We start from the raw sequence: 15131 nt of genomic DNA on the forward strand, positions 1-15131 counted from the left end.
CAGTGCAGTGCCCTATGGGCTGACACCAATGAGAGTCTAATAGAGGTGAGGAAGAAGATACTTCGTGTGCGTGAGATCCGTGTCTGGTGCAAAACATGTCACTACTACAAGCAAAGCGAGCTCCCATAAGAACGCGTGTCAAATAGTGATGTCACTATTTGTGTTTACATTTTTCTTTGCTTACTAATACATAGCTATCTCTTCTTCTTCCCCACCTGTAATATACTCTCATTGGGCTGACACAGCAACCCACGATTTGGTTCACGATCTATCGCACCTACCAGGATCTCGTCGTTTACGATGAGGAGAAGTAGCGGTGATAGTATACATCCTTGCCGCACTCCTGAGACGATCCGGACAAGACAGTACCCTGCACGAAAATGCCCTGAACTGTGTTTCAATGAGGCCGATGATTTTCTCAGGGACACCCTTGCGCCTGAAGGTTTCCCACATGTTTTTGTGATTGAGATGGTCAAAAGATTTTTCGTGATCAATGAACACCAGGTATAGAGCGACTCTTTGAATTCATTGATTTGCTTCAGAATGATGCGGAGCGTGACAATATGATCTACACAGGATTGTGCAGCATGGTATCCCGCTTGCTGCCGTCGGAGAGTTGTGTCAATCTTCTCCTGTATCCGGTTAAGGATCACTTTGCAGAGGACTTTAAGAACGATACACAGTAACATGATGCCCCGCCAATTATCGCATACAGACAGGTCATCCTTTTTGGGTACCTTTACTAAGACGCCTTGCATCCTTACTTACCTTACTTACCTTACCGGTCAGGCTGAGGCCGGGGTAGCCTCTGCTGTACATAGTAGCCGCCTCCATTCCACTCGGTCCATGGCTGTTTGTCTCCAGTTCTGCCTCTGCGTAGGGTCCGCAGATCGGCCTCCACTTGGTCGATCCACCTAGCTCGCTGCGCTCCACGTCTTCTTGTACCGGTCGGATGACTCTCGAGAACCATTTTAGTCGGGTTGCTATCCGACATCCTGATGACGTGACCCGCCCACCGTAGCCTCCCGATTTTCGCGGTATGGACGATGGTTGGTTCTCCCAGCAGCTGATGCAGCTCGTGGTTCATTCGCCTTCTCCAAGTCCCGTCTTCCATCTGCACTCCGCCGTAGATGGTACGCAACACCTTCCGTTCGAAAACTCCAAGGGCGCGTTGGTCCTCTGCACGTAGGGTCCATGTTTCGTGCCCATAGAGGACGACCGGTCTAATCAACGTTTTGTAGATGGTTAACTTCGTGTTACGGCGCACGCTATGTCTGAGCCAGCAGATTATAAAAATTGAATGTACATCGGGTTTCTTTCCACCGAACATCAGTATTCAAGCTAAATTTTCATTTGCAGAAGGTTTCAAAATATTCTATCGGTGAAAATTTTTCCATACATTTTGTATGGGAGCGAAATTGGCCGAAAATGAGAATTTCATGTAAATTTGTATGAAAAACAGCTAAAAAGGTGCAAAAATCAAAATTTCTCCGATGAAATATTTTAAAACCTTCTGCAAATAAAAATATAGCTTGAATACTGATGTTTGGTAGAAAGAAACCCGATGTACATTCAATTTTTATAATCTGCAGGTTCAGACATAGCGTGCGGCGAACTTTATTCGATCGTAGAGTTCTGCGGAGTCCAAAGTAGGCACGATTTCCTGCATCCAGACGGCCGGAAATGTCGCTGTTTCCCATATGTTGCAGAACAATTGATGCAGCAGTTGTGCGGATACTATGGGGTACTATAGCTTTGAGTATCTCAGCTTATATGAGATCGACCCCCAAGGCCCTGTTTGATTTCATGCTTCGGAGTGCTGTTTCTATCTCCTGCACCGATGGAGCTTCGGTGTTGACACGGGTAATGCGACGAACCCTTGACGGATCATGCTGAGGTGTTGATGGCGTGGTCGACACTTGAAAATAGTGTTCGAACCAGCGTTTCAACTGATCAGCCGGATCGATAAATAACTGTCCAGACGTGTCTTTTACTGGCATCGTAGTATTCATTTTAGTTCGGCTAAGGCAACGTGAAACATCGTAGAGGAGACGGATGTCGCCCGTAATTGCGGCTTTCTCGCCTTTATCGCCTATGGAGTCTGCCCATGCTGTTTTTACCCGTCAACATGAGCGTTCCACTTCCTTCTCGAGAGCTGAATAGCGCTGACAGACTACGGCTTTGCTCCTCGTGTTTTCGCTCGCTCTACCGCGGCTTTGGCATCTGTGATCCACTGCTTTCTCCGGGTGCGTAGCTCACCCAAATTATTCTCGCCGGTGGCGATGAAGGCATTCTTGATAGTGCTCCATTGACCTTCTATTTACGCTTCCCCCTTCCGGAATATCCGCAGCATGGTTCTCTAGCTCCTTGACGAAGGACCTTTTCACCGCAGTGTGTTACAGCCGGCGTGTGTTGAACCGGCACCCGATTTTCTCCACCTGTCGATGGATTCTCGCTATGCGCAGCCGGATCTCGCCGATTAGGAGTTGATGGTCGGACGCAATGTCGGCGCTACGTTTATTTCGAACATCAAGAAGGATCTGTCTTCATTTTCGGCTGATGTAGATGTGGTGGATTCGATTTTCCGTGGCGTTATCACGGGAAACTTATGTCACTATGTATACTGGTCGATTGGTAAAGAGCGATCCCCCAATCACCATGTCATTGTTGCCACAAAACTCTGCAAATAGCTCCCCGTTCTCGCTCATTTGTCTCGAGTTATCTGAATCAACCTTCGCGTTGAAATCGCCCATGAGGATCTTGAAATCACCCCTTGGGATCTTATTCACTACAGCATTCAGTTAACTGTAAAAGTTCTCTTTATCTTGCAATTCGACAGCATCGGTTGGCGCGTAACATTGAATCATGTAAGGTTTCGAACCCGAGTTCTGAATATGGCTACAATTATCCTCTCATTAATAGGTTCCCACTTCATGAGCGCAGCGTGTGCGTGAGCGCTAAGCAGGAAACCAACTCCACGGTGGCGAGGAGCACGTTCACCTCGTTCACCAGAGTATAGCAGAATTTGACCCGACGCCAATCTGCGTTCTCCAAAGCTCGGCCAGCGGACTTCGCGCAGTCCTAGGATCTCAAGCTTCATACGGCATGCCTCATTGGCTAATTATTCCAGTTTACCCTGCTGGACGAGGGTTATTACATTCCAAGTTCCAATTCTTGTCCGTTGTTTCGCGCTAAAAGTCGTTGCCGTTGAATCCGTTCGTAACCTTCCAATTTAGGTTTCTGTAACGGTTTTTGGGTTTCGAGAACCGTAGGTTGTTTGGCTGCAAAACGGTGAGTCGATAAGGAGAGCGTCCAATATAGCTCTGGTCCTCACAAGTTCCTACCTCATGCTTCCGCTGGTCAAGCGATGATAAAGACCGCCAGCTAAGAGTTGTGTGCTTAGCTGGTAGTGCAGCCTGGGCACTGTTGTCCTTCTGACTTCAGCTAGATTGAGGAGGTACGATCCGAGTGTCTGTTCACCAAGGAGGTGCGGCTCAAACAGCGTCTGTTCTGGCATCCAGCGGCTGAGTAAGAAACGCTGCACCACGCCCAGCTACATCCAAGGTGGTAGCCCCATCAGCGTGGTTGGGACGTTAAACAGAACTGGCACGATGGCCCTCCGGCGAAACAGGAGTGTTGGCGTAGGCCCAATAAGCCACCCGTAACAATCCCCATTGCGAATAACATAGGAGAAAATACGACTCGATACAATCGGCAAAGACCCACGCGACGAAATAAGGACTACGATTGGAAACTTGGAACATGGAATTGCAAGTCACTAGGTTTCGCAAGATGTGACAGGATAATCTACGACGAACTACATCCTCGCAACTTCGACATCGTGGCGTTGCAGGAACTTTGTTGGACTGGACAGAAAGTGTGGAAAAGCGGGCATCGAGCGGCTACCTTCTACCAAAGCTGTGGCACCACCAATGAACTGGGAACAGGATTTATAGTATTGGGCAAGATGCGACAACGTGTGATCGGGTGGCAGCCGATCAACGCAAGGATGTGCATGTTAAGAGTTAAGGGCCGTTTCTTCAACTACAGCATCATCAACGTCCACTGCCCACACGAAGGGAGACCCGATGACGAGAAAGAAGCGTTCTACGCGCAGTTAGAGTAAACATACGATGGTTGCTCGCCGCGTGACGTGAAAATCGTTGTCGGCGACATGAACGCTCAGGTAGGAAGGGAGGAAATGTACAGACCGGTAATCGCGCGAAACAGCCTGTACGCCGTATCGAATGATAACGGCCAGCGATGCGTAAACTTTGCAGCCTCCCGTGGTATGGTAGTCCGAAGCACCTTCTCCCCCGCAAAGATATCCACAAAGCCACCTGGAGATCACTCGACCATCAAACAGAAAACCAAATGCAGCATGGGCGAGAATGCTGCAACACCGTACGAGAGCGAATGAGGCACGTTACAAACAGGCGCGGAACAGGCAGAACTCAGTCTTCCGGATGAAGAAGCGCCAGCAGGTAGAACGAGATCGCGAAGCGATGGAAGAGCTGCACCGCGCTAAGGACACACGAAAGTTCTACGAGAAGCTGAACCGCTCGCGCAGAGGCTTTGTGCCACAAGCCGACATGTGCCGAGATAATCACGGGAATATTCTCACGAGCGAGCGTGAGGTGGTCGAGAGGTGGCGGCAGCATTACGATGAGCACCTCAATGGCGACGTTGCAAGTACCGGAGGTGGCATGGTAACAGATCTAGGAGTATGTGCACAGAACGAAAGACTTCCGGCCCCTGACCTTCAAGAGATTAAGGAGGAGGTTGGCCGGTTGAAAAACAACAAAGCCGCTGGAGCAGATCAACTACCAAGCGAGCTTCTAAAATACGGTGGAGAAGCACTGGTGAGAGCACTACACTGGGTCATTACCAAGATTTGGGAGGAGGAAGTATTACCGGAGGAATGGATGGAAGGTATCGTGTGTCCCATCTACAAAAAGGGCGACAAGTTGGATTGCGGGAACTACCGCGCGATCACACTACTGAGCGCTGCCTACAAGATACTCTCTCTCAAATTATATGCCGCCGTCTATCACCGATTGCAAGAGAGTTCGTGGGGCAATATCAGGCTGGATTTATGGGTGAACGCACTACAACGGACCAGATGTTCGCCATCCGCCAGGTGTTGCAGAAATGCCGCGAATACAACGTGCCCACACATGACTTGTTCATTGATTTCAAATCGGCATACGATACAATCGATCGAGAACAGCTATGGCAGATTATGCACGAATACGGATTCCCGGATAAACTGATACGATTGATCAAGGCGACGATGGATCGAGTGATGTGCGTAGTTCGAGTATCAGGGACACTCTCGAGTCCCTTCGAATCTCGCAGAGGGTTACGGCAAGGTGATGGTCTTTCGTGCTTGCTGTTCAACATTGCTTTGGAGGGTGTAATACGAAGAGCGGAGATAAACACGAGTGGGACGATTTTCACGAAGTCCGTTCAGTTGCTTGGTTTCGCCGATGATATTGATATTATTGCTCGTAAGTTTGAGACGATGGCGGAAACGTACATCCGACTAAAGAGTGAAGCCAGGCGAATCGGATTAGTCATTAATGTGTCGAAGACAAAGTACATGATGGCAAAGGGCTCCAGGGAGGAATCACCGCGCCCGCCACCCCGAATCCATATCGACGGTGATGAAATCGAGGCGGTTGAAGAATTCGTGTACTTGGGCTCACTGGTGACCGACGACAACGACACCAGCAGAGAAATTCAGAGGCGCATTGTGGCAGGAAATCGTGCCTACTTTGGACTCCGCAGAACTCTACGATCGAATAAAGTTCGCCGTAACACGAAGTTAACCATCTACAAAACGTTGATTAGACCGGTCGTTCTCTATGGGCACGAAACATGGACCCTACGTGCAGAGGACCAACGCGCACTTGGAGCTTTCGAACGGAAGGTGTTGCGTACCATCTACGGCGGATTGCAGATGGAAGACGGGACTTGGAGAAGGCGAATGAACCACGAGCTGCATCAGCTGCTGGGAGAACCAACCATCGTCCATACTGCGAAAATCGGGAGGCTACGGTGGACGGGTCACGTCATCTGGATGTCGGATAGCAACCCGACTAAAATGGTTCTCGAGAGTCATCCAACCGGTACAAGAAGACGTGGAGCGCAGCGAGCTAGGTGGGTCGACCAAGTGGAGGACGACCTGCGGACCCTACGCAGAGTGCGGAACTGGAGACAAACAGCCATGGACCGAGTGGAATGGAGGCGGCTACTATGTACAGCAGATGCCACCCCGGCCTTAGCCTGACTGGTAAGGTAAGGTAAGTAAGTAGGTTGTTGGCTTAAGGTCCCCTATCCACCGTGATGGGGCGCTACCACCTTAGGTATAACTTCCGGTGGAGGAGCATTTCATACTCAACCGCTGGATGCCAGAACAGACGCTGTTTGAGCTGCATCTCCTAGGACCTAGGTGAACAGACGCTGGGGACATACCTCCTCAATCTAGTTGAAGTCAGAAGGACAACAGTGCCCAGGCTGCACTACCAGCAAAGCACACAACCCTTAGCTGGCGGTCAATGGCATCGCTTGACCCGTGGAAGCATGAGGTAAGAACCTGTGAGGACCAGAGCTCACCATTTTGCAGCCCGGGAGGAAGAAAGGCTAGCAGGAAGATCGCAAAGCGATCGAAAAGCTGTACTGCGCTAAGGGCATACGGAAGTTCTACGAGAAGGCAAGGGCCATAAGCCGACATCATCACGTGAATCTTCTCAAGAACGAGCGTGAGGTTATTGAGAGGTGGTGACAGCACTACGATGACCTTAACGGCGACGTTTCAAGCACCGTAGGTGACGTGGTAACAGTTCTAGGAGTACATGCGTAGGATGAAAGACTTTTGGCCCCTGACTTCCAGGAGATTACAGAAGAGGTTGGCTGGTTGAAAACAACAAAGCTGTTGGAGCAGATCAACTACCAAACGAGTTTCTGAAATACGGTGGAATAGCATTGGTAGAAGCACTACACTGAGTCATCACCAATATTTGGGAGGATGAAGTAGTACCGGATAAATGAAGGGACCTTCCATCCATCGTGTATCCCATCTATAATTAGGACGACAACTTGGATTACGGGAGCAACCGCGTGAACACACTACCGAGTGCTGCCTACAAGGTACTCTCTTAAATGTTATGCCGCCATTTATCATCGATCACAAAAGAGTTCGTGGAGCAATATTAGGTTGGATTCATGGATGAATGCACTGCAACGCAGCAGATATTCGCCATCCGCCAGGTGTTGCAGAAATGCCGCGAATACTATATGCCCACACACCACTTGTTCATCAATTTTAAATCGGTGAGTGACATAATTGATGTGAATCAGCTATGGCAGATTATGCACGTATACGGATTCCCAGATAAACTGACGGCAAAAGGTTATTGTGACCATAACAAATTACAAATGCTCCATAGAAAATCAAAAAGCGCACCCTAAAGAACGAACATATGTTCCATGAAAATGTGCAATGTTACCCATACATAATTGAAAACGTTCCATACTTTATAGAAAATGTACCGCTGAAACATAAAATTTTCTCATTAAAAGTTCAATTTTGTACCAATAAATAATACTGAAATGCTCCATACTAAAACACAAATGTTCCATAATAAAATGCAAATGCTCCATAGAAAATTAAAATTGTACCCATAGTAAATTGAATATTGCTCCATAGAAAAATTAAATTGCACCATAAAAAAATGAAATTGCACCATAGAAAATAGATAAATGCTCCATAAGTATTATCAAACGCACCATATAAAATAGGATTTGCTCCATAAAAAATTGAAAATTCTCCATAACTTTAAACACCTGCACCACTAAAGTGGTGCTACGTAAAGCAATTCACCACTGCCGAATTTAAATTACGACAATATGCTATCTATCCGAAATTACGACAATATGCTAATATCCGCAGTCGTTTTAACTAGAACGAGAACGATGGCGTGCAATCGGATGTTATTTAGAAATAAGAACATTTTTGGCACTTTTTTTATACTCATCGGTTTCTTTAGGAGAAGGCTTCTGCTAACAATACACTAGAGAGCACAAAAAAATACATAATTATTGAATTAAAACCAATATTTCCATTAAATTAATGGCTTCTTACATTTTTTCCACCATTCCCAAACGATGCCGCACACTGAATGACCACGTTTTGACAGGTACGCGTAACGCTTGATAATTTTCATGATTTCGAGCTCATGAAAATGGTTGCACCGAATCATAATATTAGTTGCTCGGATCCTACAATTAAGATTCGTGATCATGTTTTCATAAAATGACCGACTTTCATGTTTCATGATTTGTGAATCATGAAAGCGGGATCAGATTTGTTTCCGTGAACATCGCCTTAGAAGGTGTAATAAGGAGAGCGGGGATAAACACGAGTGGAACGATTTCAAGTCCGTTCAGCTGCTTGGTTTCTCTGATGATATTAATATTATAGCTCGCAAATTTGAGACGATAGCAGAAGCGTACATCCAACTAAAGAATAAAATCAGGCAAAATGAATTTGCCAAGAATATGTCCAACACAAAGTATATGGTGGCAAAGGGTTCTAGGGAGGATTTAACGCGCCCGCTACCCCGAATCTCTATCGACGGTGATGAAATCGAGGCGGTTGGAAAATTCGTGTACTTGGGCTCACAGGTTACCGCCGAAAACGACACCAGCAGAGAAATTCAGAGTCACATTGTGGCAGGAGTTCACTCCGCAGAACACTACGGCGGAACAAAGTTCGCCGTCACACGAAGTTAACCATCTACAATACGCTGATTAGACCGGTCCATGTACACGAAACTGATTAGACCGGTTGTCCTCCATGTACACGAAACATGGACTACAGATGCAGAGGACCAACGCGCCCTTGGAATTTTTCGAACGGATTGTGTGGCGTACCTTCAACGGCGGAGTGCAGACGTAGGACAGGACTTGGATAAGGTGAATGAACCACGAGCTGTATCAGCTGCTGACACCTCTAAAATCGGGAGCGTACGATGGGCGGGTCACGTCATCAGGATGTTGCTATCCGACCCGATTAAAATGGTTCTCGGACCCTTCACAGAGTGCGGAACTGGAGACGCACAGGCATGAACCGAGTCGAATGGAGGCGGCTCCTACGTATAGCAGAGAATATAAGGCCTTAGTCTGGCCGGTAAGGTAAGTCAGTTGATTTTGTATCAATTGACCCAATATTCGTAGCCATGTACAAAAATACAAGTCAATTGATTTGAAATTCATTGAGTAATAGCAAAAAAGTACCCAAATTATCAGTTACTGTCCGAGTGGTTTGACCCCCCGAATTTAAAACTATTAATGGAATAGGGTATCGCGCTACTTCGGCGGTGGCTTCTATATTCGTCTGTTTCCCACTATAACTCAGTCAATTTTGAACCAATTGACTTGAAATGTTGTACACGGGTAGATACTATACCTATCTCACCACATTCCAAAAGTTGTGTCAATTGGTTAACATTTGACTGAGTTATAGTGGGAAACAGACGAATATGGAAGCCACCGCCCAAGTGGCGCGATTCCCTAGAAAATATATAATTGAATACAGCTATTTTATGCTAAGTTCACGACGACACTAGTAATGGCGGACTTTACAATAGTTATTAAAAAAACCCAAATTAATCCACCTAGAGGTGATAGTGCCTTTCTCGTCGTATATGTTCTCACGATCTTTCCGTCGACGTAAGTCAAAGTGTTTCTGAACCCTGATATTTTTTAAGAAAAGCAAGCATTTTATCAAAGTCACCATTGAATTGACTTAAAACTTATTGATGGCACATACTCCGACGTTGTGTTCAGCGTAAAAGCAGAGCTGAATAATATCAGATTTCTCAGTTGACTGTTGAGTACCATCTCTAGCATTGGGAGCTGATCAATATCAAGACGATACTAACAAGCTAAGATATAACTTTTTACACATTCACAGATCACTTTGCGGTCTTCGATAAAGTTTTTTCTGCACATTCTAGGTTATATTTTATTAACCGTTAAAAACAAGAACGTAGTGAGTATAGTGAGACTCCTGTTTGTATGTGGGTTTAATATGTCAAGATTTTGTTCTCTTACACATATTTATCGCTTGCATTGATTTTATTTACTTTCGTAGTTCCGGCGAAGCATCAAACGCTGGTTGTGCAACCCTACCAGTAGTCTCTAATGTGGTTTGAGCCTATTTTCTAGTTAACCGTTCCTCAGGTTATTAAAAAAGCCGTGATGTGATGTGTCGCATGGTACATTTGGTTACTTTCCGGAACAGGTTCCGGAGCGCCACCGGGTCTCCCAAATATAGTCTGAGGCAATATCATTGCTAACGTACATCAGGTTACCTAAAAAAAACACGATTTGATTTGTCTTATGCATGGGTACAAATCACTTTTATATTTGACCACTTCCAGTGGGACACCCAGAACAAGTTTTGGGACACTACCGGTTGTCTAAAATATGGTCTGAGGCTATGTTCTTACGAATCGATCATCGTGTTATCAAAAAAGGGTCTCCAGTTGGGCTAGTGGTTAAAGCTATGAATCGCCAATCCAGAAACGGCGGGTTTGATTCCCGTTCCGGTCGGGAACATTTTCTCGACTTCCTGAGCATAGTGTATCATTGAACTTGCCTCACAATATACAAATTCATGCAATGGCGGGCAAAGAAAACCCTTCAATTATTAACTGTGGAAGTGCTCTAAAGAACACCAAGTAGAAGAGAGGCAGGCCAAGTTCCAATGCGAACGTCGAGCTATAAAGAAAAAGAAGAAGTTATCAAAAAAGCTGCTATTTGATGTACTGTCAAACCCCGCGTATTCATCACTGTTTAATAAGACACTTTTTAACTTGTACCCCGCGCATTCGAAATTTGTTGAATTAAAAAAAAAATGATCAAATGTCACAGTGTAATACACTGTAAACACGAATGATACGATATTGTGATGTTACTTACACCCGCAGCGGCTCCTCGTGCAGCTGCTACTTCCGAAAGTTCTAATTTGGTGCATTCCGACACCTGATCCGCTTGGTGATCAACTGCAGTGAACCTCGGAAGCCAACAATCGTAAAATGTACAAGCTATCAATTCGTACCACCACAATATCTGTAAGATTTATGTTCAAAAACAAATCATACAATCTAAACAAAACTAAAATAGAGTTAGTTTATCGAATTGAAAGTTTACACAGGTAATTTGACAGCAATCATTGTCGAATTAGCGTGGTTTTATGGTACGACCATACGCGTAACTACACCAAATTCGGCCCCTCAGCTCCAATGTCGTGCTCGCTTGTTATGCACTACAGTCAGCGTGCATGACATTTGAGCTGAGGGGCCAAATTCGCTGTAGTTACGCGAATGGGTACGACACGCATGGATTTGATTCAATTTCACATTTACAACTTTCGGTTCACATTTTACCACTTACCGATTGTCCCTGATGTGGTCTAAGACTAGTTTCATGCAAATTATTAATCAGTTCTCCTAAAAAGTCGCAAACTGATGTAATGCATGTATGGGTTTGGTTCATTCGTGCATTTCGCCAGTTCCGGCGAGGCACTCGAATCTGGTTCCGGAACACTGCTGACCTGAGATTATTTTCTTGCTGACCGTTCTTCGCGTTATCGAAGAAGCCGTTATTTAGTGTGCTGCGTGTATGCGTTTGGTTTTTTTTTTCTACATTTGACCACTTCCGTCGGGGCACCTGGAACCGGTTTCGGCACACTATTGGTTTTCCAAAGTATGGTCTATGTTTTTTTTTGTTAACCGTTCATCAGCTTACCTAAAAAGTTATTAAATGTGTCGAATTTATGGGTTTGGTTCTCCTTTACATTTGACCACTTCCGATGGGGCAACCGTAATCGGTTGCGGAACACTACCGGTTGTCCCCAATATGGCCGGAAACTTTTTTTTTGTCAAATCAAGATGCCTTAAAATCCGCGATTTGATGTGTCGCTTGCATGGGTTTGGTTCCCTTTTATATTTGGCCATTTCCGGCGGAACACCCGGAACCGGTTCTGGATCGCAACCGATTCAGATATGTTCTGTAAATATTTTCCTGCTTACTGTTCATCAGGATATCAAAAAAGCCACAATTTGATATGTCCCTTACATGGGTTTAATTAACTTTTATACTTTGCCACCTCCGGCGGAACATCTAGAACCAGTTCCGATATGGTCTGAGAATGCTCTCCTGCTTACTGTTCATCAGGTTATCGAAAAAGCTGTGGTTTGATATGTCACATGCATGGTTTTATTTCAATTTTATATTTGGCCACTTCCGACGGGACACCCGGAACCGGTTCCGGGACACAACCGGTTCAGATATGGTCTGAGAATATTATCCAGCTTACTGTTCATCAGGCTATCAAAAAGCCACTATTTGATATGTCGCATGCATGGGTTTGGTTAACTTTAATACTTGGCCACTTCCGGCGGGACATTTGCAACCGGTTCCGGAACACTACCGGTTCCGATATGGTCTGAGAATGTTTTCCTGCTTACTGTTCACCACGTTATCGAAAAAGCCGCGGTTTGATATGTCGCATGCATGGGTTTAGTTCACTTTTATGTTTGGTCACTTCCGGCGGGACACCCGGAACCGGTTCCGGGACACTACCGGTTCAGATATGGTCTGAGACTATTTTTCTGCTTACCATTCATTAAGTTATCGAAAATGCCGTAGTTTGATGTGCCGCATGGATGGGTTTGTAGCGTTTTCATATCTGGCCCCCTCCTGGGGTACCGGTCCGGAACACCTAAATGGCCATAACTCCAGAACGGCTGGACCGATCTGAACCATTTTCAATAGGAAACAATGGGACCAGATTCCGCGTCGAATGAACCGTCGGTCAATAAAATCGGTTGAGGTTTACTGCCAAAAAGTGATGTGAGTTTTTTTGTACACACACATACACACACACACACACACACATACATACACACACACATACACACACACAGACATCACCTCAATTCGTCGAGCTGAGTCGATTGGTATATAAGACTTGACCCCTCCGGAGGCTCTATCAAATTTTCGTTTTTGGAGTGAACATATAGCCTTTCGGTACACCTTAGTGTACGAGAAAGGCAAAAAACAGAAACTGTACATCGCCCAGATTTTTAGTCACAGTATTGCATTATTCTTCCAACCATGCTTATAATGCATGATATAGCTATTCAAGTTAATGATTACATCAATAGAAAAGCATGGAACGAGCTCACAATAAATTTTAATTCATGAATCACCTGATCATTGTCCGGAGGTGAGTTCCAAACAATCGTTCACCTCGCGACGTTTTAACGAACACGACGAGCTTAAAAATCGAAGCTTGTGCGTTGAAATTTGAATAGTGTTCTTAATCACGAAAACATAGGAAATTTGATAATTTCCATGTTCGTCTAATAAAACAAGATTAAATCTTGTTTGTTAAATTTTGTTGGTTCACTACGAACTACTCTTGCTTGCGATCGGCTCTCATTAAACTCCACCGCAAGCTCCCGCCAGAACATGACTCAAGGGAGGCCGTCGCATGTTTCTCCATTCATGGATAGAGCTATTCGGCCACGGCTATAGTAAGCAGCACGCTGCTGCTGTGGTTGCCTGCCCGTCGTCATCGTAGATACAACAACACACCTCACCATCGTCGTCAACACTACTGCTCTCTTTCGGCTCAGCTCTTTGAAGCATCGGTCGTCACCAGTTTGCTTTTGAATGCCGTACGACGTGGATCGTCGTACTTGTTCGCCGTCGTTGCCTACCCCGGTCGTCATTGTAGGTCGGTCGCCGTTCGTTGTCATTTTTATTGTTTGTCGGGTGTTCGTCTCGCCGCTAGTCCAAACTTTCGCGAGGCCACCACCATCTGAACCATTGTTGAGTCATTGTTTGAATCTTAATCATCAGATTGGAGGATCGCGCGACGCGCTTCGGGTACTCTTTCCGACGGCGCGTTTTCGCTTACAAAGTTGATTATTATTTTGTGGGACAATCTAGTGTTGTGTTGAAAGACGATCGCGCTCTGTACAGCTTTGGCCTTACGAACTTGATTGGAGGACTCCAGCTGTGTGAAATTGAGTCGGGCGCGACATGCGTGCCGTGCACGCGTGAATCAACGAAAACCAGGAGAAAGAAGACGGAAAAGAAGTGATCCAAAACTGTGTTACTGGGGGAAGTGCATACAATACAGAAATACTAGTCATAGGTTCAAGACCGTTCGTAGCCCCTCCGCCCCCCCTTGTCGGGGTGGCAACATGCACCCGTTGAGGTGCGAAACGGTGAAATCATAGTGGAGAAACAACATGAAGGAAAAACAACAGCTCAAGTGTAAGCGAATTTTAAATGCCTACCCATCGCCTTCAACAGCAACAGCAGCGGCAGCAGCAGTACAAGGTTTGTTCGCACTCAACCAAACGTAGTGAATACGCAGTTCTGGAATGCTTAGATTTAGTGCAATTATTGTAGTGTAATTATGATTGCTGTGAGTTGTTGGTTTCGTTGGTAGTGATTAATAATTGCCGAGCCGGGAAGATGAATGACACTGAAATTTGGTACGCAGAGTCTGACCCACGCAGACGTTTTGCACGTGTTTAGATAGCTAACGATGATGGGAACATGCTGACAAAGAGTGAGCAATAATGTGCGGGGATTTGGGAGATTTATCGCGCCTGCGGAAACGATCTGAGATATCGTTCTAATGATAGTAGGTAATTTTGCCGCCATAAACCGGTTGAGAACTGTGTGTACACAGTGTAGGTGTGCTCGGTGAGTCCAGTCACTGGAATCCAGTCGCCGTGTAGATTGACTGGTAAAGGCGAAGCACTCAAGGAAAGGGTTGTAGTCTCAACATTTGAGAAGAAAAGTGAAACCAGTGCAGGAAAGTTTTTCGTGTCAAACTTAGTGTAATAAATGTGTATGTCACATGGAACCCCTTTTTAAATGCAATTACTAATGTAATCATACTGCACAATGAGGACCCTGCACATTTTTCTGCCTACTACTTACAATTATACTGGACAACCGTAGAGGCGAACAGGAATTAAGCAGAATTATTTTATCAATTTAGGCATATGTCCGCTACCGCCTTCAAGTCAAATATT

General features: G+C 45.6%; 1 protein-coding gene across 2 annotated transcripts in view; it reads left to right on the top strand.

Annotated features, from left to right (window-relative positions):
* Window positions 1–15131, top strand: part of LOC109411329 (phospholipid-transporting ATPase ID) — a 421272-nt gene that overhangs the window by 225999 nt on the left and 180142 nt on the right. Inside the window, exon 1 of one of the 2 annotated variants that reach the window (XM_062859671.1) lies at window positions 13529–14424. The exons of the other annotated variant lie outside the window; for it this stretch is intronic. The gene's annotated coding sequence lies outside the window, so the exon portion shown is untranslated. Of the gene's footprint in view, window positions 1–13528; window positions 14425–15131 lie in introns of those variants that run through there. 2 annotated transcript variants of the gene reach the window in all.

The sequence above is a fragment of the Aedes albopictus genome, chromosome 3 (genome assembly GCF_035046485.1).
Source record: "Aedes albopictus strain Foshan chromosome 3, AalbF5, whole genome shotgun sequence".
Taxonomy (NCBI): domain Eukaryota; kingdom Metazoa; phylum Arthropoda; class Insecta; order Diptera; family Culicidae; genus Aedes; species Aedes albopictus.